Genomic DNA, 9,648 nt, shown 5'->3' on the forward strand with positions numbered 1-9,648 from the left:
TTCCTGCCTGCCCCACTTCCTGCCTGCCCCCTTTCCTGCCTGCCCTCCTTCCTGCCTGCCTGCCTTCTTTCCTTCTTTATCTTGAAGCAAGGTCTTACTTCCAGGTTGGCCTGGAACTCAGAGAGATCAGCATGCCTCTGGCCTGCTAAATTCTGGAATTAAAGCAGCATGCCAACACAGCCGGCCGTGTGTGTGTGTGTGTGTGTGTGTGTGTGTGTGTGTGTGTGTGATGTACACGTGCATGGGTGAGCAGATGTGGCTGTTTGATTAAGAACTATCCCCAGCGAGCTCATTCGTTTGAACACTAACACTTGGTCCCCAGTTGATGGTACTGTTTGGGGGAGATTTTGGAACCGTTAGGATAGACAACCTTGCTGGAGGAAGTCCATCATTAGAGGAGGGCTTTGACAATCCCCAGCTTTGTTACACTTCCTGCTTCGTCTTTCTTCCCTCCGTTTTCTCTCTGCTTTATTGTGTGTAGATAAAGATGTTACCTGGCCGGGCGGTGGTGGCGCACGCCTTTAATTCCAGCACTTGGGAGGCAGAGGCAGGTAGATTTCTGAGTTTGAGGCCAGCCTGGTCTATAGAGTGAGTTCCAGGACAGCCAGAGCTACAGAGAGAAACCCTGTCTTGAAAAAACAAACAAACAAACAAGATGGGCTGAGGGTACAGAGCAGTGTTATAACACCTCAACAGCATAACTTAAAACCCACTGGAAGCCGGTTATTTTATCAAAATCAGTTTTAGGGGCTTTGGACGTAACTCAGTTGGTACCGCTCATACAACAGCCACTAGGCCCTGGGTTCGGTTCCCAGCATGACATACACAGGGCCTGGTGGCACACACCAACAATTCCGGCACTCAGGAGGTAAAGACTGGATGACTGGAACTTTAAGGTCATCCTCTGATACACAGTCAGTTGGAGACAAGCCTGAGATACATAAGGTCATATCGCAAAACAAACAAAACCAAACAGGGTGTGTGTGTGTGTGTGTGTGTGTGTGTGTGTGTGTGTGTGTGTATGTGTGAAATCAATGAAATGAAAGAAATCAAAGAAAGAAAAAAAACCTCATCAATGGTTTAGCTCTTGGGAAGCTGAAGCAGGAGGATCATCACCAGTTCGAGGTCTACCAGGGCTATATAGGGTGAGTTACAGGCCACCCTGGGCTTCAGTGTGAGATGGCTCAGCAGGTTCGAGCACTTGCCAAGTTTGGATTCTAGCATGGAATCCAATGGAGGGAAAGTCTATGTTTGTGGTAGGAAGATTATTATTATTATGGTACCAGTCCTCGCCAATATCATATATAAGTTCGATCCCAGTAAGTTACTCCGTGGATAACAACAACAAATGCTCTTAACACTGAGACGGAAGTGCAGAGAGACCTGTGAGCGGCAGTCAGCACAACAGTGGAGACGACTAATGTCAGCAAAGCACGGATCCCTCATTTTACAGTTACAGTTATCAGAACAGTGCTCTGGCAAAAGAAGAGACAAACAGGTTAGTGGGAGGGGAGGTAGCCTAGGAGGCGACACACACAAACACAGACAACTAGTCTTTGGCAAAGGCGCAAAGGCAATTCAAATATAGCATCGAGGTCTAGCTAGAGGGACAACCTGGTGCTAAGCAGTACTTGTTCTTGTAGAGGACTGGAGCTCCGCCCCCAGCACCCACCTTAGGGGGCCACAGACACCTGTAAGTCCAGCTCCAGGGGCCCTTTCTGGCCTCTGCACATACGTGTGCAGATTTACATACAGACACATAAATAAAAGTAAACTAGATATTTTAGAACAATTGGACAGCCACGTGTAAAAAATAAACAAGACACAAACTTTTTACCTTTCACGGTGATGAACTCAAAGTGGATCACAGCCCTAAATGTAAAGCAGCAACCTATGCAATCTCAGGAGGTAACGGGAGACAAGTCTTCATGTTCTTTGATTAACTGAATATGTTTCTGAAGAGCCAACAGCAAACGCACAATTCCTAATCAAGCTGACTTTCGTTTCATATTTATTTTATTTTATGTTATTTTATTTTGAGTGTTTAGCCTGCATGTGTGTATGTGGACCATGTGCACATGTGTGCCCACAGATGTCAGAAGAAAGCATTGGCTCTCCCTGAAACTGGAGCTGTGGATTGTTGTGAGCCCACCATGGGGGTGCTAGAACTGAACTCAGGTCCTCTGTAAGGAACAGCAAGTGCTCTTAAGCACTGAGCTAAGTCACCAGGCCCTATTCAATTAAAAAGAAGAAGAACAACAACAACAACAAAAACCCCAAACACTGCTGCTCTCTAAGACCACTGTTCTGTCCGTGTGTGTGTGTGTGTGTGTGTGTGTGTGTGTGCGCGCGTGTGTGTGTATGTGGTGTGTGTGTGTGTGTGTGTCTGTGTGTGTCTGTGTGTGTGTGTATGTGGTGTGTGTGTGTGTGTGTGTGTGTGTGTGTGTGTGTGTGTATGTGGTGTGTGTGTGTGTGTGTGTGTGTGTGCACATGCCTGTGGGGCACTAATGTTCAGAATCTTCCTCAACAGCTCTTCTTTTGGGGCAGGGTCTTCTAGGCAAGCCCAGAGCTTGCTGATACAGCTGGTCTGTCTAGCCAGCTTACTCCAGGGATCCTGCCTGTACCTTTCAAAGGCTGCTCAGCCTTCCCGGCGCTTGTGTGGGTTGGGAATCCAAGCTCCAGTCCTTGTGTTTGCCTGGCAAGTGCTAAGCCATCACTCTAAACACAGAAAAATCATGTGTAAAATAGCTGGCTGGTAAAGGCCTGCCATCTAAACTAGAGCAAGAGCTCTTAACAATAAGAGAAAAGCTAAAAAATGGAGCCAGGCATATTAAGGTATATACTCTTAATTTCAGTACCAGGTGGCAGAGGCAGGCAGACATCTATGAGTGTGAAACCAGCCTAATCTATATATTGAGTTCCAGGCCATCCAGGATTTCATCCTGGGAAACCGTGCAAAACCCAAAAAATTCTAGAAAACAGAAAACAAAACAAAACAAACAAACAAAAACAGCTAGAAACAACCCTCCTCCCTCACCCCCCCCAAAAAAACTAAAAAATGGGCAAGATTTAAGTAGTTAAGTCACCAATAATATATATATATATATATATATGCATGCGTGTATGTATGCATATATATGTCTATATACATATATATGACAAGCATACTTAAAATGCTAACCATTGTATCACCAAGTAACTATAATTTTAATCAGCACTGAGACACTGCTACACACCTATTAGAATAGTAAAAATCTGAGAAAGAGGCAGCGCCAAATGTTGACTAGAATGTGGACCAACAGGAACTCCCATTCCTTGCTGGTAGGAATGCAAACTGGTACGGTCACTCTGGAGGAAGTGTGACTGTGCCTTACAAAGCATAAAGGTCATCTCACCATAGAATTCAGCAAGCTGTCCTACATCCACCTACCCAAAGGCATTCAAAATGGTGTATAAGCCAGGAGAGATAGCTCAGCTACTAGGAGCAGACATTGAGTTGTCAAATTCTAGCTCCAAAAGGATCTGACAACCTCTTCTGGCCTCTTCAGGCACTATAGGGAACGGGTCCCACTGGATCCCACCGGATCGAGCAGAAGTCCTAAAATTCAATTCCCAACAACCACATGAAGGCTCACAACCATCTGTACAGCTACAGTGTACTCACATACATAAAAATAAATAAATAAATCTTAAAATCTGCATGGGAATATCTGTAGCAACATTCTTCAAAATTGCTCAGCCCCAAGTTGCCATTCCATAGGTGAACAAATGAATAAAACACATTATATATTTAAATGTTGTTCATCCAGAACAACATGTTCTAAGATCAAGAATTGACAAATGTGACCTCATAAAATTGCCTTCTGTAAGGCAACGGACAAAATGGCAACCAACAGATTGGGAAAAGATCTTTACCAATCCTACATTCAATAGAGGGCTAATATCCAATATATACAAAGAACTCAAGAAGTTAGACTCCAGAGAACCAAATAACCCTATTAAAAAGTGGGGAACAGAGCTAAACAAAGAATTCTCAACTGATGAATACTGAATGGCTGAGAAGCACCTAAAGAAATGTTCAACATCCTTAGTTATCAGGGAAATGCAAATCAAAACAACTCTGAGATTCCACCTCACACCAGTCAGAATGGCTAATATCAAAAACTCTGGTGACAGCAGGTGCTGGTAAGGATGTGGAGAAAGAGGAACACTCCTCCATTGCTGGTGGGATTGCAAGCTGATCCAACCACTCTAGAAATCAGTCTGGTGGTTCCTCAGAAAATTAGTCATAGTACTACCTGAGGACTCAGCTATACCACTCCTGGGCATATACCCAGAAGATGCTCCAATATGTAATAAGAACACATGCTCCACTATGTTTATAACAGCCTTATTTATGATAGCCAGAAGCTGGAAACAACCCAGATGTCCCTCAACAGAGAAATGGTTACAGAAAATGTGGTACGTTTACACAATGAAATACTACTCAGCTATTAAAAACAATGACTTCCACTTGGGAGGCAGAGGCAGGTGGATTTCTGAGTTCGAGGCCAGCCTGGTCTACAGAGTGAGTTCCAGGACAGCCAAGGCTATACAGAGAAACCCTGTCTCAAAAAAACAAAAACAAAAACAAAACAAAACAAAACAAAAAAAAACCAACAACAACAAAACAAAACAAAACAAAAAAACAATGACTTCATGAAATTTGCAGGCAAATGAATGGATCTAGAAAATATCATCCTGAGTGAGGTAACTCAGTCACAAAAGAACACACATTGTATGTACTCATTGATAAGTGGATATTAGGCAAAGAGCGTGAAATACCCACAATACCACTCATGGACCACATGAAACTCAAAAGGAAGGAAGACCAAAGAGTGGATGCTTCAGTCCTACTTAGAAGGGGGAACAAAATAATCAAGGGAAATATAAGGTGGGAGGGACTTAGGAAGAGAAGAGGGGAAGGGAAAAAGAGGGGAAGAATCAGGTATGGGAAGAGATGGAAGAGGGTCAGGAAATTGAACAGGGATGTGTAGCAATGGGCGATGGGGAACTAGGGGTAGCAACCAGAAAGTCCCAGATGCCAGGAAAGCAAGAGCCTCCCAGGACCCAACAGGGATGACATTAGCCAAAATATCCCACAAAGGGGAGAGAGAGCCTGTAGAGACCATATATAAAGGTTAGGCATGGCCCTCCTGTTGAGGGATGGGGCTGCTCACCCATCTCCTAAATTTTAACCCATAATTTCTCCTGTCTAAAGGAAATACAGGGACAAAGAGTGGAGCAGAAACTGAAGGAAAGACTATCCAGAGGCTGTCCCACCTGGGGATGCATCCCATATACAGATACCAAACCCAGACACTATTGCTGATGCCAGGAAGTACTTGCTGACAGGAGCCTGATACAGCTGTCTCCAGAGAAACTCTGCCAGATCCTGACCAATACAGATGCGGATGTACACAGCCAAACATTGGACTGGAGTCCCTGATGGGGAAGTTAGGGCAAGGACTGAAGGAGCTGAAGGGATTTGCAACCCCATAGGAAGAACAACAATATCAACCAGCCAGACACCCCAAAGCTCCCAGGGACTAAACCACCAACCAAAGAGTACACAGGGGTACCCATGGCTCCAGCAGCATATGTAGCAGAGGATTGCCTGATCTGGCATCACTGGGAGGGGAGCCCCTAGGTCTTGTGGAGGATTGATGACTCAGGATAGGGGAATACTAGGCCACTGAGGCAGGAGTGGGTGGGTGGGTGGGGGAGCACCCTCATAGAGGCAGGGGGAGGAAGGAGGGGGTAGGGGGCTTGCTGAGGGGAAACTGGGAAGGGGGATAACATTTGAAATGTAAATAAATAAAATAACCAATAAAAAATGAAAAACAAACAAACAAAAAAATAATTTGTTTTGAAACAAGCAAACAAACAAACAAAAAGTTGTTCAGCAAGAAAAGGAAATGAAAGCAGCCGGTTGGTGGTGGCACACACCTTTAATCCCAGAAGCAGGTCGATCTCTTTGAGTTCAAGCCCAGCCTGGTCTAGAGCAAGTTCTAGGACACAGAGCAACCATGTCTTGAAAAACTAAAATATGTCTTTGCATATCTACAAAGACTTCCCTGAACTATAAAACATGCCAAGTGAACCCTGTGTGAATAATGAACTTTAGCTGGTAAATGAAGTTATCGTACAAAGCCAGACTGAGGTAACAGAGCACAAGTTTAACACTTCCCTTGTTGTTACAACTTCTGTGTACAATAAAATGGGAAGATGTATCATTTTCACATGCCAGTCTCTTATGTACTTTATACAGACTACGACCTTAAATCCTCACAAGTAATCCAGGATAGCCCAACCTAGGCTTTAGGTTAGCCTGAGCTACCTAGTGAACTACTCCAAGCCAGCCTGGATATACATTGAAACCTTTACTCAGCACACACACACACACACACACACACACACACACACACACACGCACGCACGCACACAGGCCCATTTTTAATCCCACCTCCAGTTAAAACAACAGAACAATTGTGTACTGTATATGTGTTTCTTTACTAATGGTAAAAATGAGTCGAGTATCAAACAACTGCTGCAGTTTGGCAGCACTGCTGAATATAATCCTTTGAGAGATTTGTAATGAATAACACCTATGAAACGTATCTGAGACTTCCAGTGGTGGCAAATCCCAGTTGCTGCTAACACGACGATGGCTTTGCCTACATTCTTCTTGACGGAAACGCTGCTTTTCGTTAGAGGAAAAGGAAGTGATAAATTTTTCCAAAGTTCACAGAGTTCCTGAATTCTACCCATGGAGCCTGGAGATGGGAAAGGAAAGGGAGGAGACAGTGCTACAGTCTGTCCTTGGGCGCTTGCACAGAAACCTGACCTGTGGGAGGAGACGGAGCAGGGGCTGTGCTCTCAGCATCTTTACAGCGACTGCTGCACAGAGAGCACCATCCTTTGAGATGACTCAGTGGGTAACACACTTGCCACCAAGCCTGGGGACCTGAGCTTGATCCCTAGGAACCACATAGTGGAAGTAGAGAACCGATTCCCACAAGTTGTCCTCAAACCTACATATATGCACCAGGGTATAAACACATGTGTTCACATGTGCATACATAGATATGTATATTTTTTAATCTTAAAGCCAAAAAATTAAACTAAAACTAAAACAAAAAAGAAAAGTAGTCCTAGAACTTGGAGGCAGAGGTAGACAGATTTCTGTGAGTTCAAGGTCTACAGAGCTTGTTTTGGGACAGCCAGAACTACACAGAGAAACCCTGTCTTGAAAGGCCAAAACCAACCAACCAACCAATCTCAAAAAGGTTCGGGCATGATGGCACACACCTTTAACTACAGCACTGGGGAGGCAGAGGCAGGCAGTTCTTGTTTGAACCCAACCTAGTCTAAGTAATGAGTTCCAGTCTAGCTAGGGCTACTCAGAGAAATGCAATTAATTAAATTAACAAATAGTTTCATTAAAGATATCCAACAGCTCTTAGGTTACTTAGATCTTCCAACTTTTTTGATCCCTGATTAAGAATTACATATTAGGGCTGGAGAGATGGTTCAGAGGTTAAGAGCACTGACTGCTCTTTCAGAGGTCCTGAGTTCAAATCCCAGCAACCACATGGTGGCTCACAACCATCTGTAATAGGATCTGATGCCCTCGTCTGGTGTGTCTGACAGCTACAATGTACTCATACATAAAATAAATAAATTAAAAACAAAAAAGAATTACATATTAGCACAGTTGTAGTGTCATTAGCCCATGGAGTTATCTAATCCACTATTGCTTGGGGCTTAAGGTATGAAGCTCAACTTAATCCTGTTGAAAATGGGGACAGGACACAGACAGAAGAGAGGTTACTGAGTCACTCAAACTTAACTTGTATGTAACTATTTCAATTGTTGGGAATCATTTACAGCATACTATCAAGAAGTCAGTTAACCGTCCTCTCCCCTGCCCGCCTCTCTCTCCCTCCCTCCCTCCACCCCTTTACACACACACACACACACACACACACACACACACACACACACACACACACACACACACACGCCTTTTACAGAGAATCACACAGCAGGCTGAATAAGGAAAAGGGAAGACAAAACATAGGAGAAACACGGGAACTTTTCCCTTCCTTTGAGCAAGTACACGCTGCTCCCTGAATGCTTCAGCCGCCCTCTGCAGACAATTTGGAGCTTGTGCCATTTATAGCAGGTGCTTTCAAGCCCGCCTGACCATCTGCTTTGGGGACTATCCAGGCCAGCCCCTCTTTGGCCTAGTCTGGTCCCTGGGGTCGCTTCGGGGTAGCTGCTGGAACCGAGCCCGGGAAAGGAACGGAGTTGTTCCCAACAGGGATCGACTCTACCCGAGGCCAGCCAGGGGAGGAAAGATTACCTGCAAGCGAGAGACCCCTGTGGCCCCCGTGGCACTTGGGTCCAAGGACGACTAGGTCGCTTTTGCAAAGAACCGGCGAAGCGGCCCAAGGCTCTGGGGAGGATCGCAGGGGATGCTCCGCAGCACCCGCACCGGTCCCGCAGATTTTGTCGTGACCAAGTTCCTGCTTCCGTCGCAGCGACTGAAAGTTTGCACGGGGGAAGGGCGCGTCCCTGCTCTGCAACCCGGAGCTGCTTCCCAGGCAACATCCAGCCTGACCGCCCCAGCCCGGACGTGCGAGCCTTGCCGCCAGATCCCCAGCACCAAGCACCCAGCACCCTGAGAGCCACTAGAGGCTTACCAAGGACCTGAAGCCGCGCTGCCCAGCGGCGGGAGGCCATGAAGAGCAAACGCACAGGTGCTGATGGCGAGGCCACTCACCCAGGTGTACTCCTGCTCCACCGAGTCGCAGTTTCCTTGTCCGCTCGCTTTCGTAGCAACCACAGAAAGCCGCAATCGCTGCTTGGAATTCTTTGTGTATGCAAGAACGACCTTCAACTCCTGATCCTCTTACCTCTGCCTCCAAAGGGCAGGTGTTATAGGGGTACACCACCACATTCTGTCCAAGGACACCTTCTTGGTCAAAGTTCACAGAGCATCCTAATTTGGGCATAATTGGGAGAATCTATTTCCACAGTTGGAGAACGGGAGGAGCTCAGTCACAGCTGGCAGTTCTCTAAGGCATTTGGCTTTTTCCCCGGATGTACTGGGTTGTTGTTGCTGTGTTTTGTTTATTTTAGCTGTTTTCTTTTTTCTTCTTCTTTGAGACAAGTTCTCACCAGTCTGGCCTCCAACTTCATAAGTAACTAAGTAAACTTTTAAGTCCTGATCTTCCTGCCTCTACCTCCCAAGTGCAAGAGTTTACAAGTCATGATTTGTTTATGAGTATGGATGATAACGATGAAAGCAGTGCTGTCTGTCACAGTTATTAAAATGACATCCCTAAACACTTAGCCCAGCACTGTGGCTTATAGTGGCTTAAAAGTATTTAGCTAAAATGTACTCGTTGCCAAATAAATAGAATATGAGGCTAGACGGTTAAGTTAGCTCTAACTGCTCCACTCACTCCCGCTTGCATATAACAGCAAACGAATAAAACCTCACTAAGAGACTGATGTAATCTGGTCTAACTTTCGGCGCCATCTTCACATTTGCTGGTGTGGAAAAGTTTTCAAGCTGCAGTATTAGATGATTGTTCTGGG

At 45.4% G+C, this 9,648-nt stretch overlaps 1 protein-coding gene across 3 annotated transcripts in view; it reads right to left on the bottom strand.

Annotated features, from left to right (window-relative positions):
- The window catches only part of Mansc1 (MANSC domain containing 1), a 24,301-nt gene extending 15,210 nt beyond the window's left edge, over window positions 1-9,091 (bottom strand). Inside the window, exon 1 of one of the 3 annotated variants that reach the window (XM_031383634.1) lies at window positions 8,828-9,091. The gene's annotated coding sequence lies outside the window, so the exon portion shown is untranslated. Of the gene's footprint in view, window positions 1-8,407; window positions 8,680-8,747 lie in introns of those variants that run through there. The other 2 variants (XM_031383633.1, XM_031383632.1) reach the window with 2 other exon arrangements.
- Between the last annotated feature and the right edge of the window lie 557 nt (window positions 9,092-9,648).

This window comes from Mastomys coucha, unplaced genomic scaffold (assembly GCF_008632895.1).
Source record: "Mastomys coucha isolate ucsf_1 unplaced genomic scaffold, UCSF_Mcou_1 pScaffold20, whole genome shotgun sequence".
NCBI lineage: Eukaryota > Metazoa > Chordata > Mammalia > Rodentia > Muridae > Mastomys > Mastomys coucha.